We start from the raw sequence: 20,089 nt of genomic DNA on the forward strand, positions 1-20,089 counted from the left end.
GTGAGTTTGTTAAGTCTAAATTACGCTTAAGTGGAAACTTAGTTCTTCAACTATAAGGGGTGTTATTTCATTGAAATGTGTTGCTGTTGTTATAAAACAAGGACTTCAGCTTCCAATACACCTCCTCACCCTCGCCCAAATCTGCAAGCTTAAAAACAGTCGGTAAGTATGGGAATCTAGGGGGTGGGGGTGGGGGGGTCGGAGAACAGAGTCTAGGGATGCTAGTCTCTGGGTCCTAGAGATCCTTCCTTAATTGAGGTAGCAGTTCCCTGGAGATCTGGTGCGTTCTACTTCAGCCTGGTCTCCCATGATTGCTGCAGGCTATTTGATGAATCTCTGCCAATGTCTCATCCTCTGGAGACTGCCATGCCACTTTAATTTAGCAGAAAGCATGAATATTAGGCCAAATTCGTATCTCTCAAAAAGCATTACATGGATAAGGACATAAAAATGTTGGGTAGGGGCACCTGGGTGGCTCAGTCAGTTGAGCGTCCGACTTCGGCTCAGGTCACGATCTCACGGTTCGTGAGTTCAAGCCCCACGTCGGGCTCTGGGCTGACAGCTCAGAGCCTGGAGCCTGTTTCAGATTCTGTGTCTCCCTCTCTCTCTGCCCCTCCCCCATTCATGCTCTGTCTCTCTCTGTCTCAAAAATAAATAAACATTAAAAAAAAAATGTTGGGTAGATGTTTCCCTATTTAACCTAACTTTATAAACGAACACAGAGCTTACAACAGAGGCCACTATCTACATAAAAAATAACATCATTTTGTAGAGCAGTTGTTTCAAGTTGACTTTATCTGAATGTATATTCAGGGTAGGAATTAGTCCTTTATTTAGGTCCTCAAACATTGGTTTACTCCAGGGCTGCACACCTGTCAGGGATTACCAAAACCTTGCTGACAACTTGAATGCTGCCTGCTCCTAAAATATTTTTTATCATTCAAGCAACATTTGCTACCCATAGAAGCCATTTGTGGGTTGTGTGAAACCCTTTTATTGTTTTGTCATCCAAGAACTCATATCCAAAAATATCTGTTCATTCTACATCATGCATGAAAGAAAGAAAAAAAAAAAGAACAGTTCACAGTTTCCCCTTCCTCCCAACCATCCCCACTTCCAAGTAAACGGCGGTTCAACCGTTCATTCATCTATGGATGACATGTTTCTGACCAGCCAGAGGGAGTGGTTCCTCTCCCCTCACTAGAGCCTAGATGTGGATTCCCTTTTGAGAGGCTGAGGTAGGAGCCTGACAAAGTCATCTTGTGGGACGCCTGGGTGGCTCAGTCAGTTAAGCGTCCTAAGCATCCGACTCTTGGTTCCAGCTCAGGTCATGACCTTATGGTTCATGGGTTCAAGACTCACATTGGACTCTGTGCTGACAGCACAGAGCCCGCTTGGGATTCTTTCTTTTTCCCTCTCTCTCTGCCCCTTCCCTGCTCTCTCTCTCTCTCTCTCTCTCTCTCAAAAACAAACATTAAAAAAGAGAAAAAGTCATCTTGCTGGGTTGGCTTCTTCCCTCTCTACCTCTTCCTCTTCAGAGGAGTGACAGTGCCAGACACAGGGAGACATCAGACAGTGTTTTTCCATGGAGAACCCAGCCCAAGTCCTCTGGCTTTTAGTCAACCATGAAGAAAATTAAATGGGTGACCACAGAATAAAAACAGCTCCTATAAAACTGATGTAAGTGCAGCAGAAACTCAAGTTTCTCCTTGACAAATAGTTGCACGATAGAATACCCAACAGAAGGGAACCCTACATCACTTTACTTACAGAAACCCTTAAAACCCAGTGGTGGCACACACCAGCAAAGCAAGGAGGTCACTGGCCAAAAGAGGTCCAATAATGATCCACAGTAGTTTATAAAATTGTGGTATTAGCCATTACTATGATGGTCTTCAGCCTCAACTACCCTTGCCTCCAGCGTTTTAAGGGGATGGGTGGTTTTAGCTTAGTGTCTTTTATGTAACATGTATATAATTTATTACATAAAGAATATGATAGGGGCGCCTGGGTGGCTCAGTCGGTTAAGCGTCCGACTTCAGCTCAGGTCACCATCTCGCGGTCCGTGAGTTCGAGCCCCGCGTCAGGCTCTGGGCTGATGGCTCAGAGCCTGGAGCCTGCTTCGGATTCTGTGTCTCCCTCTCTCTCTGCCCCTCCCCCGTTCATGCTCTGTCTCTCTCTGTCTCAAAAATAAATAAATATTTAAAAAAAAAGAATATGATAAAACTTTTGTACATAGAAGTTAAACTATATATCTTTGGGGAATAATTAATTAAACAAGAGGGACTACAGGCTAAAGATGTGGACTTGAAGTAACAGCTGCTGACTCCACTATGGAGTGCTTAAAAAAAAAAAAAAAAAGGCAGTAACTTCGGGAGGCCAGGAAAGCAAGACAAAAACAGCTTCACCAGAGCATTGCAGGCTCTGGAACTGGTAGAATTTCAACTACCTTTGCAGAACTGAGCAGGAAAAAATCAACAACAGTTATCATCCACGGCTGTTGCAGTTACTGTGCCCTCTGAGAGATAAACAGATTCCCGTAATGCAGTCATCAACTGTCCTTGCCTGTGAAGATTTTGATTTCCTGATCTCCTGCCCTTCCTCTTCAGATACACATCGTCAAGCTGGACATCAGGTAAACATCGGCACCCATTTTGTCGCTAGAAGAATAAACTCTGCTGGGCAGGTCAGGGGACCTGTAACTTTTACGTTTACATGCTATATCCAAAAACAGAGTAACAAATGTGACACGGTATTTTCAGTGGTTTTGTAATAAAGAATGATTTCTGCAGCTCCCTACTTCCCAGCAGGGATATGGAGTTCAGAGCAGTTTCACTCACTTGCTATTCACTCCAAAGATCATTAGCAGCTTCAACCTGTTGCCTCTGATTCACCTGCAGGTTAGAGTAGGTTTCTGATACATCCATTCAACATTTGAAAAGCTATTCCATCAACTCTAAAAGATCATTCTGCTTAAAATACATTTTTTAAAAGATAAACTCAAAGAAAAGAGCCTGGCCCCTTTAAAAATTAGATGTACATTTGAAAGGAAGTAGAAAGCTTGCTAGAGTAGTTAATGGATAATCTTAGAATTTGTTGCAAATCAAAACTTTACACTACCCTTTGACTTCAAAGTAAGATGAACAGAACTCTGAATGGAATGAGGGTTTGGTCTGGGTCCTTTTTTTTTTTCCTTTTTTAAACAAGTATGTTTTCTCTACCTCTGTTTTTGCTAAGAAAAAAAAAGTAAAACAAGTGGGGCATTCACTTAGGAAGTTTTTTCACAAGTGCATTGTACACCAGCAAACCCAGTGAGGCGATCAAATGTGGAAGAAAACTAAACTCCTAGATTTGGGTACATAAAAATTAAGCCCTTTACACCATATAATATTGAAATAGGACTTTATGGCTATTAAGATAGATATTCCTTGATTAGGTCAGCCTCAAATGCCATTTTAGCTTGTTAAATCTGATCAACTGTGCTTTCAGAATAAAGCTCTAAGATGTGCTTGAAATGAAAACATAAAATTCTTTGCCCACTAACATTTTTAAGAACATCTTAAGGCAGCCCAGTGTCTACCTACTAATAAGATGTCTCCATCATGACTAAACTTGTGGAGCAGGTGCCCCCCTGCCTCCAGCAGCTAACCAGGTAGAGAGCAGAGCAGACCTTTGACCTAACAGGGCCAGTAGAGGTACAAGGGGCTGGCTCTGCGTGGTTTCTTAAATGACCAGTCTTTCCATTTCATGAAGATGGGCTTCCACGTTGTCGGTAATCACACATGGCACTGTTAAGACACGTAAAGGTGGGGACTCAGAAAAAAGAGGGAAGGGTTTCCAGAGTAAAGATTACTTAAAGGCCACTAAGGGACAGAAAAAGAAAAGTTCAGAAGGATGAAAGATGGCTGATGGCTCAAAAAACCCTGGTCTAATTTTAAAAACATTTTCTAAGATTTCTTTAAAAAATTTATTTTTCTGTTTTTTTGTTTGTTTGTTTTTAATGATTTCCCTTGGGGCACCTGGGTGGCTCAGTTCGTTGAGCATCCTCTGGCTCTTGATTTTGACTCAGGGCATGATCCCATAGTTAATAAGTTCAAGCCTCTACATCGGGCTCACTGCTGTCAGCTCAAAGTCTGGAGCCTGCTTTGAATTCTGTTTCCTCTCCCTCTGCCCCTCCCCGATGTGTGCATGTGCGCTCTCTCTCTCTCTCTCTCTCTCTTAAAAATAAACATTTTTTCAAAAATTTCCATTAGGGGTGCCCGGGTGGTTCAGTCAGTGAGCGTCCAACTTTGGCTCAGGTCATGATCTCATAGTTCTTGAGATCTCATAGTTCTTGAGCCCAGTGTTGGGCTCTGTGCTGACAGCTCAGAGCCTGGAGCCTGCTTAGGATTCTGTGTCTCCTCTCCCTGCCCCTCTCCTGCTCATATTCTGTCTCTCTCTCTCTCTCTCTCAAAAATAAACATTAAAAAAATTTTTTTCCCCTTAGGTTAAAAAAAAAAAAGGCAAAACAAAAGTCCATTCTTGACATAGCATTATTTTTTTTAATTAAAAAAATTTTTTTTAATTTTATTTATTTTGAGACAGGGAAGGGGCAGCAAGAGAGGGAGAGAGTGAATCCCAAGCAGGCTCTGAGCTATCAGTACAGAGCTCAACACGGGGCTCCATCTCATGAACTGTGAGACCACGACCTGAGCTGAAATTAAGAGTTGAATGCTTGGGGAGCCTGGGTGGCTCAGTCGGTTAGGCATTGAACTTCAGCTCAGGTCATGATCTCACAGTTCATGGGTTTGAGCCCTGTGTTGGGCTCTGTGCTGACAGCTCAGATCCTAGAGCCTGTTTCCGATTCTGTGTCTCCCTCTCTCTTTGCCCCTTCCCTGCTCGCACTCGTGTGTCTCTCTCAAAACTAAACATAAAATTGTTTTTAAAAGAGTTGGATGCTTAACCAACTGAGCCACCCAGACGCCCTTGACATAGCATTATTTAGATCAGATCTAGATTTGGCAAAATGTTCTATTGGAATTATCAAAACCAATTTGGATTTAGATGACAGTTCAAATAATCCTGCATTTTAGAAGATGGACTTCAACTTAAAATAGAAAATAAGGGCACTTGGATGGCTCAGTCAGTCAAGCGTTGGACTTCAACTCAGGTCATGATCTTGCAGTTCATGGGTTCAAGCCCCACGTTGGGCTCCATGCTGACAGCCTGGACCCTGGAGCCTGCTTCAGATTCTGTGTCTCCTGCTCTCTCTGTCCCTCTCCCACTCATGCTGTGTCTCTGTCTCTCTCTCAAAAATAAGTAAACTTAAAAAAAATTGTTTAAAAAAATCTCTAGGATTTTGAGGTAACTTGAAATTTAGTGACCCTGACAATTTCAATGCCAGATATTTCACAAATTACCAAAAATTGTTCTAGTCTTTCCTGAACAATGAAAGATGTTTAATCTGTTGGTTTATTTTAATTTTTATTCATTCTACCTAAATCCAAATTTGATTCTGAACAGTTTCCTTCTTGGAGTCTCATTCTTGGCATAGATTCAGCACTCTCTCAGATCCTTGGTTCCTGGCTAGTTTGGATGAACACCATGAACTGTGAATTTAGACAGTATCTGTCTTTGAAGGAGTTAGACTACCACCTCCCTCCCTTCTGGTAAGATGGTTCCAGAAGGCTTAGCCACTGTCCACAGTCTGCATGCATAACCAATCTTGAAAGAGCACTCTGAAAACACATTGTGGCCACAAAAGCTTTGCAGATGTGGATCCTGTTTGTGATGAATGCTCTTTTTTGGGGGCATAATGTTTCCACGTTTGTATTTCTTTAGAAAAGGGGATATGTCTCCTCTCCTTCAGTCTTTGTAAGGCATACAGCGATGAGTCTTCTGTCAATTCTAAGAGTTATCTAATTGCTAACCTTCTCCCTAGTATCACATCAAAGTAAAAAAAAAAATGTATCTGAATTGTTAGGATTGAGCCTAGGTCAATTTTCTTCCCGCTGTTGTCATTTCCATATACATATTTCTGAGATTGTCTACCCCCTTTTTTTTTTCAATTTTCTTAAGAAATAAGCCTATTTCAGAGTTTTGGGGTAGGTGGAGGGAGTGTGTGATTAACAGTATTTTAAACATGTTCAGCTCTGTCTTGTGATTTTAAAGGTTTCAGGAAGAAAAAAAGCACACCCCTTTAGGAGGATAGGTAAGAAAATGGAGGCCCTGAGTGGTCTGGATTAAGGATGCCAGCATAGCAGTGAGGAAACTTGTGTGACTGAGAATTGGAAGCCTGAGTTGAATTATGAGCACTACTCCTTACTGATTTTAAGATCTTGGCATCAGTTTCCTGATCTGAAACAAATACTGCACATTGGCTCACAGCATCTTTTCATGTGTCTGTTAGCCATCTGGATGTCTTCTTTGGAAAACTGTCTGTTCATGTCTTCTGCCCATTTCTTCACTGGATTATTTGTTTTTGGGTGTTGAGTTTGATAAGTTCTTTACAGATTTTGGATACTAACCCTTTATCTGATATGTCATTTGCAAATATCTTCTCCCATTCCGTCGGTTGCCTTTTAGTTTTGCTGATTGTTTCCTTTACTGTGCAGAGGCTTTTTCTCTTGATGAGGTCCCAATAGTTCATTTTTGCATTTGTTTCCCTTGCCTCCAGAGACATGTTTAGTAAGAAGTTGCTGAGGCTGAGGTCAAAGAGGTTGCTGCCTGTTTTTTCCTGTAGGATTTTGATGGATTCCTGTCTCACATTTAGGTCTTGCATTCATTTTGAGTTTATTTTTGTGTATGGTGTAAGAAAGTGGCCCAGGTTCATTCCACTGCATGTCACTGTCCAGTTTTCCCAACACCATTTGCTGAAGAGACTTTTTTCCCATTGGATATTTTTTTCCTGCTTTGTCAAAGATTAGTTGGCCATTCATTTATAGGTCCATTTCTGCGTTCTCTATTCTGTTCCATTGATCTATATGTCTGTTTTTGTGCCAGTACCATCCTGCCATGATGATTACAGCTTTGTAATACAGCTCAAAGTCCAATTGTGATGCCTCCAGCTTTGGTTTTCTTTTTCAGGATTGCTTTGGCTACTCGGGGTCTTTTCTGGTTCCATACAAATTTTAGAATTGCTTATTGTAGCTCTGTGAAGAATGCTAGTGTTACTTTGGTAGGGATTGCACTGAATATGTAGATTGCTTTGGGTAGTATAGACATTTTAACAATATTTGTTCTTCCAATCCGTAAGCATGGAATGCTTTTCCATTTTTCTTTGTGTCTTCTTCAATTTCTTTCATAAGCTTTCTATAGTTTTCAGTGTACAGATCTTTTACCTCTTTGGTTAGGTTTATTCATAGTATCTTATGGTTTTTGGTGCAGTTGTAAATGGGACTGATTCCTTGATTTCTCTTTCTGTTGCTTCATTATTGGTGTATAGAAATGCCACCAATTTCTATACATTGATTTTATATCCTGTGACTTTGCTGAATTCATGGATCAGTTCTAGCAGTTTTTTGGTGGAGTCTTTTGAGTTTTCTACGTAGAACATCATGTCATGTGAAATTTGACTTCTTCCTTGCCAATTTGTATGCCTTTTATTTCTTTATGTTGTCTGATTGCTAAGGCTAGGACTTCCAGGACTGTGTTGAAAAACAGTACCATTTTTACTATTTTTTAAGTATACACTTGAGTGGCATTAAATACATTCACTCTCTCTGCAGCCATTACCACCATCCATTTCCAGAACTTCCTCATTTTCCCAGGCTGACACACTATACCCATTAAACACTAATTCCCCATTTTGCTAAAGCTCTGGCAACCACCATTCTACTTTGTTTCTATGGATATGACTACTTTAGGTCCTCATCTAGGTGGAATCATACAGTGTTTGACCTTCTATGGCTTATTTCACTTAGCATAATGTCTTCAGGTTTCATCCATGTTGTAGCATGTGTCCCAAGCATTAACAATAGAGGCTCCTAGTAGGCAATAGGCTTGAGCAATGGAAATTGAGCAAGGCAAAAAGACCCACAGTGACCACCAAGCTGAATGCAAACAGGTTCATTAAGCAACCAACCCTGAAATAGCCATAGGCCCTAACTGACCAATAATAACCAGGCACAGCTCCTAAGATTACCAAAAAAGGGAAAAATCCAGAAGTCCCCATACTTCCTCACTCTGCCCTAGAACTGTGGCCCCTCACCACCACCTCATCACGGACCGTCTCTCCCTTTGCTGTCCTGCCTGCTGCTCCTTTGTGGGGTATTCAGTAAACTCCTATCTTTTTTGTTCTGCCTTGGATAAATTCTTTCACTGCCTGCGCCACTGACCCCCCACCCGATTGGGATGCCCCACATTTGGTGCCCCCCCATCCAATTGGAGCACCCACATTAACTTTTAAAATACATATGATTTTTTAAAAAAATTACTTCCTTTATTTTTTTTATGTTAAAAGTAAGGTATTATTTTTTTAAATTATGTGTATGGGTAGTTTTTATGAACTAGATATTTTATTTCAGAAGACAAAAGGAGGTCCTGGGTCTGACATATTACTCTAGATATGTGACAGGGTTGTTGTGAACGTAAACGTGATATCAAGCTTAGAAAGCACCTCACGAGGAAGAGGTGGGACAGGGACAGAGTAATCCTGATCCCAGGATTGAGAATGTCCTGCAAGCTGAAGAGCATGAGCAAGAGACATGTGGCAAGAACTGTGAAAAATCCCTGCGGCAGCTCCTGAGTTAAGAAACATAAAAGAAAAAACCACGTGTTCACGTAAGTAGAGATACAGTTAAGTAGGGACAGGAACACCTGATTTATGTTGAGGCTATTAAAATGCCTCATAAATTCAATAATCAATATATGGTGATATTTTAAACTCCACAGATGTATGTGGGGGTCAAGAGTGGCACGGCCATCTGTTAGCCTACTTTCTGGGCTGTGGTTACCCTCAGTGATCCCAATCTTCTGGAAGCAGCTAGGAGAAGGTACAAGGCATAGGAGGTAACGTCTCGCCTCAACACGGTTAACTATGTACTTCTTACCACCCATTTCCAGATCTTCCCATTACTCCACATTGAAACTAGATAAGGGTACTTTTCTATTATATAAACCTCACCCTGTCACTATATGTGCGTGATCAGAGAAAGTCTCTAAACCAGCTAATGCCTTTCCATGTAAGATGGAGATAAAACTGTTGTCACCTTCAAGGTTTATATAGTAAAGACCAAAAGAAAGAAAGAACTTAAAGAACATAAAGTGCTATTAGAATAAGAAGTAAGCAGAAGTAGAGAAATTAGTAGAACTCATACTTTAGCAATTGAACCAATCTATAAGCTCAGGGTGGAAATGGTCAAAAAATATTTTGAGTGCCAGGCACAGGCTAGGTGCTGGGGATGGAGCGGCAAAGAGGGGGCTCTGTCCCTACCCTTTGAAGTATCCAGTCTACTTTACCTGTTTATTCTTTGCCATTTCCTGAGGTATCAAGACAATTCCCACACAGAACTCCCCAGTGTATTTTGTAGAAAAACTCAGTTTTCATCAATAAAATCAAATATGTTGTATAGTATAAGGGCTTGACAAAAATACACTATTGCTGGTTTTCAGTTAAAGTTAAAACTAGGTATTTAAAAATGTCTGTGGATTTTTTTCTCCCCCACAATTTCAAAAGCTCTTAGCGGTTTGGAACCTACATTCTAGGGATAATTTTCGCACTGAATATAAATTATGCATCACTCCTAAAAACTAATTGAATTACCTGTACACACTTATCTTTATCTAAATATAATTTGGAATACATGATAACTTATTGTCTTACTAAAAGCAGCAGCTCTGCCTTAGTTTACTTCTTTGTAAATGATCAGTATTCTGTCCTGTCAAGTTCCTATGTTAGCATATTACAGTTTGGAAGAGAAAAAAAACACACACACACAAAACAAAAAAAACTAAAAAGCAGACAAACAAACCAAACCCAACTAGCTTGTTTTGATGAGAGTGTTCTGTAGTTCTTTAACTTCTGCCATTAATGAAGTAGAAGCGCCCGAAGTAAAGATCCTTATTCATCTTCAGTAGGAGAATACTGGTGAATACTGCCTAAGGCACAAAACTGATAAGTGAGCAAATTTTCACTAACCTGAGTGGTCAAATTGCAGCAGATGTTGAGATCTGCAGGGAAATAAGTGCAAGGTTAGAAGGGCAAGAAAAGCAGAGACACCATTGGAAAAAATCTGGAAGAAGAGGAGATAGAGTGAAGGAGAGAAGATGTCTCATCATTAATGTAATAACCACAAGGACTGAGGAAGAGTAGTGTATTTTTAGAAAATATACATAGTGGGTAAAGTATCTGAAGAAAAAGCAATCCTTGGGCCCTATGCAAGACTTTAAAATTTTCAACATGCAGATTTCAATATAATACACCGGATAAAAAGTTGGCTAAAAAAATCATCAATCATTGGCTGGCCTTAAAGATAGAAACTAGAGGGATTCTATGTCCTAGGCTTCCCAAGGGCAATAGGAAGCAATCTTGCTTTTATATTCTCTACATAGCTAATACCGTCCCTCATCCATAGAAGGCATTTACTGTCACCTCAAAGTTGTCGCTGAAGTGACCTTCCACCATTACCTTTCATCTCTTTTTATTTTCCTCAAAGAAAACATCACTATTTGAAAACTACCTTGTTTATGTGTTTATGTGTGTACTTATCTATCAAGCTGTTATCACCACTGCATCCCCACACCTAGAATGCTAATGGCACCCAGCAGGTACCCAGTATTTGTCAAATGAATGAATGCTTGAATCTTTTCAACTGAGCTGTAATTAGAGGAAGCCACACACATGCAAGGGGGAAAAAAAACTGGCAGAATAATGGGAATAACCCATTCTAATTCTAGTAACACCCCTTCCACTACTGTGCTACCTTGAGCAAATAAAACCTCTGATCCTCAAGGTTCTTAATCTATTCAACATCAGTACTGCTTTCCTCCCAAAAGGTTGCTGTGAGAAATGAATCAAAAAGCGTATGTTTGTGGGGCACCTGGCTGGCTCAGTTGGTAGAGCTTATGACTCTTGATCTCAGGGTCATGAGTTTAAGCCCCATGTTGGGTTGTAGAGATTGCTTAATAAATGGAAAATTTTAAAAAGCCTCTTAAGAGAAAATACATTTACAGTACTATATTTATTGAAAAACATCTGTGTATAAATGGACCCACACAGTTCAAACCCATGTTGTTCAAGGGTCAATGTAATTTTTATTTTATTTTTCATTTTAAAACAGGCTTATAAATTTGACACAAGAATATCTCTTTACATTTCTTGTGAGTTTTTTTGTTATGTGGTCTGTTATGTGGCCCTTCTCTTACAATTTTCTTAATATTTTCTCTAGCTTATTTTATTGTAATAATACATTATATAACACATGTAACATATAATATGTCTTAACTGGCTGCTTATTATCAGTAAAGCTTCCTGTCAATGGTGGGCTATTAGTAGTAAAGTTTTGGAGAAGCCAAAAGTTATCTGCAGATGTCTGACCGCATGGGGGTCCAGTACCCCTAACCCCTGCATTGGTCAAGTGTCAGCTGTACTTAAATTAGAAAACTTGGGGTTGCCTGGGTGGCTCAGTCAGTTAGGTGTCCAACTTCGGCTCAGGTCATTATCTTGTGGTCAGTGAGTTCGAGCCCCACATCGGGCTCTGTGCCGACAGCTCAGAGCCTGTAGCCTGCTTCTGATTCTGTGTCTCCCTCTCTGTCTGCCACCTCCCCCCACCCAACCCCCATGCTCACGCGTGTGCTCTCTCTCACAAAAAATAAACATTAAAAAAAATTTTTTTAAGAAAAATTTGGTGGAAAAACAATGTGATTACTTTTCATTCTGCAAAGTACCAAAACATTCTGCATAGCTAATAAATGTCAAAGTAACAATCAACATAAAGATAATTAGAATAAACCAAAACCAAGAATAAAAGAAGGAAGAAAATTAAAATGTTAGCCCGTAGTATTTAGTCTCTATTGTTTTAGCCTCTAGACCAAAAACAAAATTCAAATATTAACTCCATATCAGCAATCTGATTATAGTGCAAGCAAGACTGACAGGGAAACTCTTCAGATTATACAATTCCACCGTAAATCAGTTTTAAAATATTTCCAAAGCACAGCAACCGTCACCCACATGGCTGTAATGAGCCCCAAGGCTTTTCTCCTGTCAGAACCTTACCGTGATCAGTGATCAATGCAGCAGGAGAGATCAGCTCAGCAGCCCAGTCCTGGCCCAAAGCACAATAACCTTTGGTTTATAAGGATCCTACTGTGAAGTCTGCATTCTCTGCACTCTCTGGGCTCAACAACCTCGACCCTGAGCTCCAAATAGATCAGCAAAAGAAAAAATAAAACAAAACCAGGATAACTGCCATTGGCAACTTTGAAGAACTGAAATGTGTCAAAATGGCAAAGGAACCCTGGACTAGGAAATGAATCCTATGAGTTGACTAGGGTTACATTTCATGAGAAAACTATGTCATTCCTCTAAAAATTCTGTTTCTGGGGTGCCTGGGTGGCTCAGTCGGTTAAGCGTCTGACTTTGGCTCAGGTCATGATCTCACGGTCTGTGAGTTTGAGCCCTGCGTGGGGCTCTGTGCTGACAGCTCAGAGCCTGGAGCCTGCTTCCAATTCTGTGTCTCCCTCTCTCTCTCTCCCGCCGCTTACACTCTGTCTCCCTCTCTCAAAAATAAATAAACGTTAAAAAAAAAAAACAACTAAAAAAATTTTTTTTAATAAATAAAAATTCTATTTCTACTATATACACATTTATATTTTAGGCTATAATAGGCATCCACTTATTTTCTATGGATACTCCTGGATGTTATTACAGTGGTTCTGCAGCTTTATAACGATGTGACTTTTGGCAAGCAACTTAACCTTTCTGTGCTTTAGTTCCTTTTCCTTTTAGTTTCCTTTTTTACTCATTAAAAAAGTGCAACTAAATCACCCATACGATGCCTTTCAACTCGTAAATGACTGTTATATCTTTGCAGGTACATAAACATCTTATTTAAAAGTCACACTCTTCAGAGGAGCCAGGCTCAAGCCCTGGCCATACCAGCTACCAGCCTTGCATGATTGCCTATCTCACAGTGTGGCCCTGAGACTCCAGTGAAAGATAACGTTTGTGGGAACTTCTTGTATGTCAAACGTCAATAAAAAGGGAAATGAGTAAATGTTGCATTTGTTTAAGAAACTGGTGGTTTTAAGCAAATCCTTCCATGGCTGTGAGGACTGGACACGCTGAATCCTAAACCACATGATCAGGAGCTCTGGACGCAGCAGCTGTTCCTGCCGTGTTACTCCAAGAATGAATCTGTTCAATTAGACATGGGTGCAGACACAGCTGGCCTGCGGACCTGCACACCAGCTGTCCATGTTTGCAGTTCTGCCTCCACATGGCAGGCACTGCCTACCAGTAAATGGGCTTTTCTCCAGTTTGTTACAAAGGAATATAAACTTCCTGATTATGAGTGAGCTGTAAAAAACTAGATACAGATAACGGGGACAGAAAGCAGGAAAAGCAAAGGGGAAATGGACAGTGGCATGGGCAGTCCGGGGGCTAATACATAAGAGATGTGCATCCCTCAAACTTGCTTTGGGCACTAAAGACTCTTCCCTTCAGGACAAATATATAACTAAGGCCTATTCTGCTCTGTAATCCTGGAGTTAGTGTCTACAATGGCTTCTCCAAAAGAGATGCTCCAGAATTTGGAGATAAGGATAAATTAGCAGAAATGTACTCTCAATGGATCAGACAACTCTGTCCACCTGCCAGAATCACCCAGTAAATATGGGGTAAAGCCAATGTCCAAGTATAGCCTCACAAAGGGAAGATTCTGCAAATAATATTTTTATTTCTATTCATCTTCTAATTGATATAAAAACCACAATAGGACCCTCACCAGCTAATTTAGGTCCTTCAAACTTCAACAAACTTTAATTTGATACTAATCCAAGCAATTGAGGGATAAGCAAATATCCACATAATGGTTAAATTTTGAAATTATTCAAAAGTATATTTTAGCAAATAAAACCTGAGATACTTAAAAAAACAAAAACCCTGGTGACACTAGACATTAACAAGAGAGAGGGAACAGCTTTCCAACACCAGGACTCTTTAGGGCCTTCTCAGGACACTAATGATCAGTGATGGATGGATACTTTATAACTCTAAAATATAAGCAATTTACTTTTTTTCCATTTTCCTGTAATAGTACTTATGTTAACCAAAAGAGGCCGGATCTTGTAAATTTTTACATTTGTCCATTTTTTTCTTCTGCTATGCTTCATGTTTATTGTAGAACTCAAAACCTAATGCAAAACTGTGTATATTCCCTATTCTGCTTGTCACAGGTTGTGAAAAGCGATTCAGTTTTCTCATATTGACAATGTAGTAGAGATGAGAAGAGTTGACGTACGGCTGGAAATACGGTTACATGACACCCTCTCCTTTACATCACATCAGAACAGAAGCCTGTTTCCTCCATGGTCCTGTCCATGGCTGCACAGCAGGCTCTGAGAGCTGCACTGGCCCAGCAACGCCTCTGTTCTTAGTTCTGAGAATGGAAGGGAAACTTCCAAGGCAAAGGAAACTTGGCCTGATAACAGGCAGCACTCCATCTGTGGGGTGACTTGATGGAGGGACAGCAGACTCTTTCATAAAAAGAACATGAGACTTAGACTCCAACACTTGTGCTCAAATCCCAGCTCTGAGCATAACTCAGTGAGTGACGTTGAACTCAGCACAGTCATTTCCTTAGCCCTAACTTTGTAATTAATTATTACACTTGATACACTCATCCTTGTGATGGTTATGTGAGATTTTGTGAAAATGCCCGATACATTATGGATTCTCCCTGAATCTCCCTCTGAGGAAGCCTCAAACTGATGAAAGCATGTATGCTGTTCTTGTTTGCATGGCTCAGCACCCTGAGGTCTGGTTTACAGAATTCCTGCTTTCACAATATGAAGAGAAGGGCCCTAGCCAGTGAGGTCTAACAGTGACATTTCTGTATTGGCCCATGAGAACATCTGGCATTAATCAAAGCTATAAAATGTCTCTTGAGGTACTATATGCCCTGTTTATTGGCATATTGGTCTCAAAATTTCACTCCTAGTTTAAAAATATAAATTGTTTGTCCCCAATTACCACTGGACTTGGTGTCCACTTAATTGTCCTGTCAGCATGCAAATGACTGTGTCTTTGATCACAGTATCAGATACATGGGTCTTTCTACAGATCAAAGTTTCTTTTGAGAACAATTACTTCCTGACACAAAACTGACACATTCCTATCTTATCATGAAGTTTTGAAAACAGGCTAATCAACACATATATTGCAGATTACGACATGAGTCAGTCATCTTCTCCCTGATAGAGAACTATGTGGGTCGAAAGCTTAAACACTAAAACTCAACCCCACTACCATGTTCTAGAGTCAAAGAACACAGGTACTAAATAGCTGCTTTTCAAGATGAGTAGTGGTGGAGAGATGTGAAAGTAATTAAATCATGATCCTCGTATTGAGGATGGAGCACTTCATGTTACCTAGAAAAGTTACATTATCATTGTCATTCTTAGGCATTTATCAGTCATCTGACTGACGTGGCCCTGTGTCTTGCCAAAGCTACGTAGACCTGTGGTCAGACTATGGCTCCTGCATCCAACCCTGTTCCAACACGCACCACCCAAGGCTCTTTAAGATTTTCGGTCACTACACAGTAGGGCAGACAGCAACTGTCTAGCTTTCCTAGTTAATGGGGATGGCTACCAAGCGTTCCTATTCTCTCCTTCCACATACTTACAGTAGTGACAAAGACACAGAAATTTCTCCTATTTATCAAGTTATAATTTCAACATAATGCATATAAAGATGTGGGTCAGGGCAAAACACATAAATTACTTTCTCTGTTAAAATATGGCACTTGGAGTGGTGCCTGGGTGGCTCAGTTGGTTGGGCGTCCAATTTCGGCTCAGGTCATGATTTCGCGGTTTGTGAGTTCAAGCCCCGTGTCGGGCCCTGTGTTGACAGCTCAGAGCCTGGAGCCTGCCTCCGATTCTGGGTCTCCTTCCCTCTCTCTCTGCTCCTCCCCGTCTAGCATTCTGTCTCTCTCTCAAAAATAAATAAAAAGCATTACAAAAAAATTTTTTTGAACCAAATAAAAGATGGCACTGGGGTACCTGAGTGGCTCAGTCAGTTGAGCATCCAAATCTTGATTTTGGCTCAGGTCATGATCTCATGGTTGGTAAGTTCAAGCCCCGCTTTTGGCTCTGCGCTGACAGTGCGGAGCCTGCTTGGGATTCTCTCTCTCCCCTTCTCTCTGCCCCTCCCCCCACTTGTTTTCTCTCTCTTTTTCTCTCTCAAATAAATAAACTTTAAAAAAAGATGGCATGAGTGTTAATTATTCTGAAGTTTGCTGAGTTTATTAACTGTTTAATGAATATGAATATTATCATGTCCTATAAAATGAGAAAAATATATAAACGTATGTGAAAAATCATTATGGCATCAAATAGGGAATTTTAAAGATCAAAATGGTGAGAAAATGAATTGCTTATATAATGTCGCTTTAGACTTACATATTCAGTCACTGGACAAATACTTAAGCACCCAATGTGCTTTGTGCTAGGTGTCTAGGATCTATCGCTGAACAAAACAAAAAAAGACCCTTGGCTTCATGAGGTTTATATTCTAGCAGATACATATATACAGATAGCCAAAAATAATCATAATAATTAAATTATGTAATATGTTAGAAGGTATTGGGTGCTATGAAAAAAGGAAAAGCAGTGTGAGGGTGTTTGGAAATGCTGTGGAGGGGAGAAGGAAGGAGGGAGTTGTAACCAGGTGGTCAGGGTATGTCTCATTAAAAGGTGAAGAGCGGGACACTGGCTGGCTCAGTTGGAGGAACGCACGGCTCTTGATCTCAGGGTTGTGGGTTCGAGCCCCATGATGGGTATAGAAATTATTTAAAAATAAAATCTTAAAAAAAAAGGGTAAATAACGAAAAGGACAGTGTGGCAGGAGCAGAGTGAGCAAGGGGGGCAAAGATACAAGATGAGATCAGAGAGGCAGGAGGGGCCAGATCATGGAGTACCTTGTAGGCCACTATAAGGACATTAGTTTTTACTCTCAAAGAAATGGAGAGCCATTGAAGGATTTTGAGCAGAGTGAATTATGTATTGAAGGAACCCTGGTGGCTTCTGTGTAGAGTACAGACTGCAGCAGGCAGGGAAGGTAGCAGGGAAACCAGTTGTGAGGCAACTGCAGTGATCCAGGCTGGGGATGATGGCCTGGTCTAAGGTGTAGAAGTGAGGATAATGAAAGGTGGCCAGATCCTGGACATATTTTGAAAGGAGAACCACCAACATTTCCAGACCGGATCAGGAGTGTAATAAGAAAGAAAGAAGAGCCAAGGATGACTCCAAGGTTTGGGGCCCAATCACTTACAAAGATGAAATTGCCATCTCCTGAGATGGACACTGCTGGGGGGCAGAGAAGTTTTGTGAGGGGGTAAGATCAGGACTTTAGGGTTGGACATATTAAATCTCAAACAGGTAGCAGTCACTCAGGTGGAGATACTAAGTAGGCAGTTGGTTCTCAAAGCCTGGCAGAGTATTCAGGAAAGAGGTCTGAGTGAGAAATACAAATTTAGAGTCCCCGGCATAGATAAGATGTTTGAACTCTGGAGACTGGAAGAAACCACCAATGGAATGAGTAGATAAAAAGATCAGGGACAGGCCCTAGAACACACTGATATGAAGAGTCAGGGTGGAAAAGGAACCAGCAAAGAAACTAAAGAGTGATGGAGAAGTAGGACAAAAACTAAGAGTGTCATACTTTTGGAAGCTAACGAAGAACTGGATAAGGAGAAACCATAAATATGTAGCCCAGAAAATAACATAAAACAACTCTCAGGCAAAAGGGGCAAATAATAAAAACTGAAGCAGCTGCCAATAGGATTATTTATTTAGAAAGTTAGGCCTCACTTAAACTGATCCAGAAGATTTGTACCCTCACAGTGGAGACTGTAAGTGGGTAGGCCTAAAAGAGAAATCATTTGACAGCTTTCAGGAAACAATAGGATTCTTCATCTTTAAAAGTCAACTACTGGGGCACCTGGGTGGCTCAGTCGGTTGGGCGTCTGACTTCAGCTCAGGTCATGATCTCGCTGTCTGTGAGTTCAAGCCCTGCATCGGGCTCTGTGCTGACAGCTGGGAGCCTGGAGCCTGTTTCAGATTCTGTGTCTCCCTCTCTCTCTGCCCCTCCCCTGCTTGTGCTCTGTCTCTGTCAAAAATAAACATTAAAAAAATAAAGAAATAAAAGTCAACTACTAAAAGAGAAAACCTCCAACCCTGCTTCAAGAGCAAGACTGACACAGAGCATGCATATTTTCTCTCAAGTCTCGTGTACAGCCTAGCAGGTAAAAATCTTAGAGTTTTTAACCTAACCACTTCATTGTACTTCTGGATCTTCAAAGAAGACCTAGATAAATTAATTCCCTGCTTGATTGGGTATCTGAATTTAACACCAACCTCAAGCTCAAGGCCCAACTCCAATCCTGGGAAGCTTTTACTAAGCCCTTTTCCAAATGGGTATCATCTCTCTCCTTTGACTCTTCTATAGCCCTCACTTAAAGCCACTCAATCAGCAATCACATTGTCTTTAAATTCTCATTTTTACACCAGGACTGGATAGATGCTTTACATACATTTTTTTCTAATCCTTACAACTCTACACAATTGGGTTTATCCCTATTTTATAGATGAAGAAACTGATGCTCACAAGAATTACTCAAGGTCATGCAACTAGTTAGGGACAAAACCCAGATCTGTCTTACTGCAGAGCCCTTACCTTGACCCAATATACACTACTGCCTCTGGAATAGAAATGCCACACCAGTAATTACCAGTAACTATTTCTGTGACCCTAGACAAGTTTTTAAATCTCTTGGTGCCTCAGTCTTTTTATCAGTGAAATAAAGATGTTGCATCACAAGTACTCCCTGTTGTGAAGATGAAATAAGATAATGTATGTAAAAGTTGTAAACTATACAACAGCTCTTATTATTATATTTACTAGATTTTATCCTCCTTCGACAGGTTCTTATACCTTGTGTGTGTTCCCTTCAATACACAACAAAGGGTTTAATGTGAATTGAATATCATCTACTTGTGTTTGGAAAGATGTAAGACACCTTTTCCTCCTCTACGGGGAAGGCTGGATCCATGAAGCCTGGATTAAGCAAGCATCCACAATCCAAACCTTAATTTACAACACAGTAAGCAACTTGCTGCACCCATTAAACACAAGACTTCAACAGCCCACATGGCAACAGCCCGCAACTGTCTGGTGTTTCCAACATAGCTTTTAGTGTTATAACTGTTCGACAATGCGAAAAATCACAAATGAAAAATATCAATACATTTTCTAAGAAAACATGCCTGGAAGGAAGGACAGCAGAAAAAAGACCTGGTTTGTTATTGGAGTTAACAGAGACCCTATTGTTTTGTGTACTATCTGATTTACAGCCTCCTGATGACAATAATATCTAGAATACCACCTAACTCATCACTCACTATGAAATTTGATTTACTTTAAGGTTAGAGAGGGAGGGAGCTAAAACATAAGAGACTCTTAAAAACTGAGAACAAACTGAGGGTTGATGGGGGGGGTGGGAGGACAAGGAGGGTAGGTGATGGGTTCTGAGGAGGGCACCTGTTGGGAGGAGCACTGGGTGTTGTATGGAAACCAATTTGACAATAAATTTCATATAAAAAAAGAGAAAAAGACCAATAATATATTTATTAAATTTCCTTAGGCATACTCACTTCACTTAACATCTTTGAATATGAAGAAGAAGTCACTTAACATCTTTGCTAATGATGGATCTGTTTTCCAACCTACACAGTGAGGACTAATATTATTTTGCCTATGTCACAGGTTTTTTGTAAAGGTCAGATGAAATAACATATGTAAAATTAATTTACAAATTATAAATGTTACAAGAATAACTAGACAGTCACCCACCACTTGTCCTTTGGTAAATGTCTGGTATTAACAAAA

At 40.4% G+C, this 20,089-nt stretch overlaps 1 protein-coding gene and 1 long non-coding RNA gene across 3 annotated transcripts in view; one reads left to right on the forward strand and one right to left on the reverse strand.

Annotated features, from left to right (window-relative positions):
* Positions 1–15,945, forward strand: part of LOC113598725 (uncharacterized) — a 60,994-nt gene extending 45,049 nt beyond the window's left edge. The window contains exon 7 of the long non-coding RNA XR_003419428.2: positions 13,014–15,945. This is a non-coding gene — a long non-coding RNA (uncharacterized LOC113598725). The remainder of the gene's footprint in view (positions 1–13,013) is intronic.
* SLC16A10 (solute carrier family 16 member 10) overlaps positions 1–20,089 on the reverse strand; it is a 118,053-nt gene that overhangs the window by 20,595 nt on the left and 77,369 nt on the right. The window lies entirely within an intron of this gene.

Source organism: Acinonyx jubatus, chromosome B2 (genome assembly GCF_027475565.1).
Source record: "Acinonyx jubatus isolate Ajub_Pintada_27869175 chromosome B2, VMU_Ajub_asm_v1.0, whole genome shotgun sequence".
In the NCBI taxonomy this organism is placed as follows: domain Eukaryota; kingdom Metazoa; phylum Chordata; class Mammalia; order Carnivora; family Felidae; genus Acinonyx; species Acinonyx jubatus.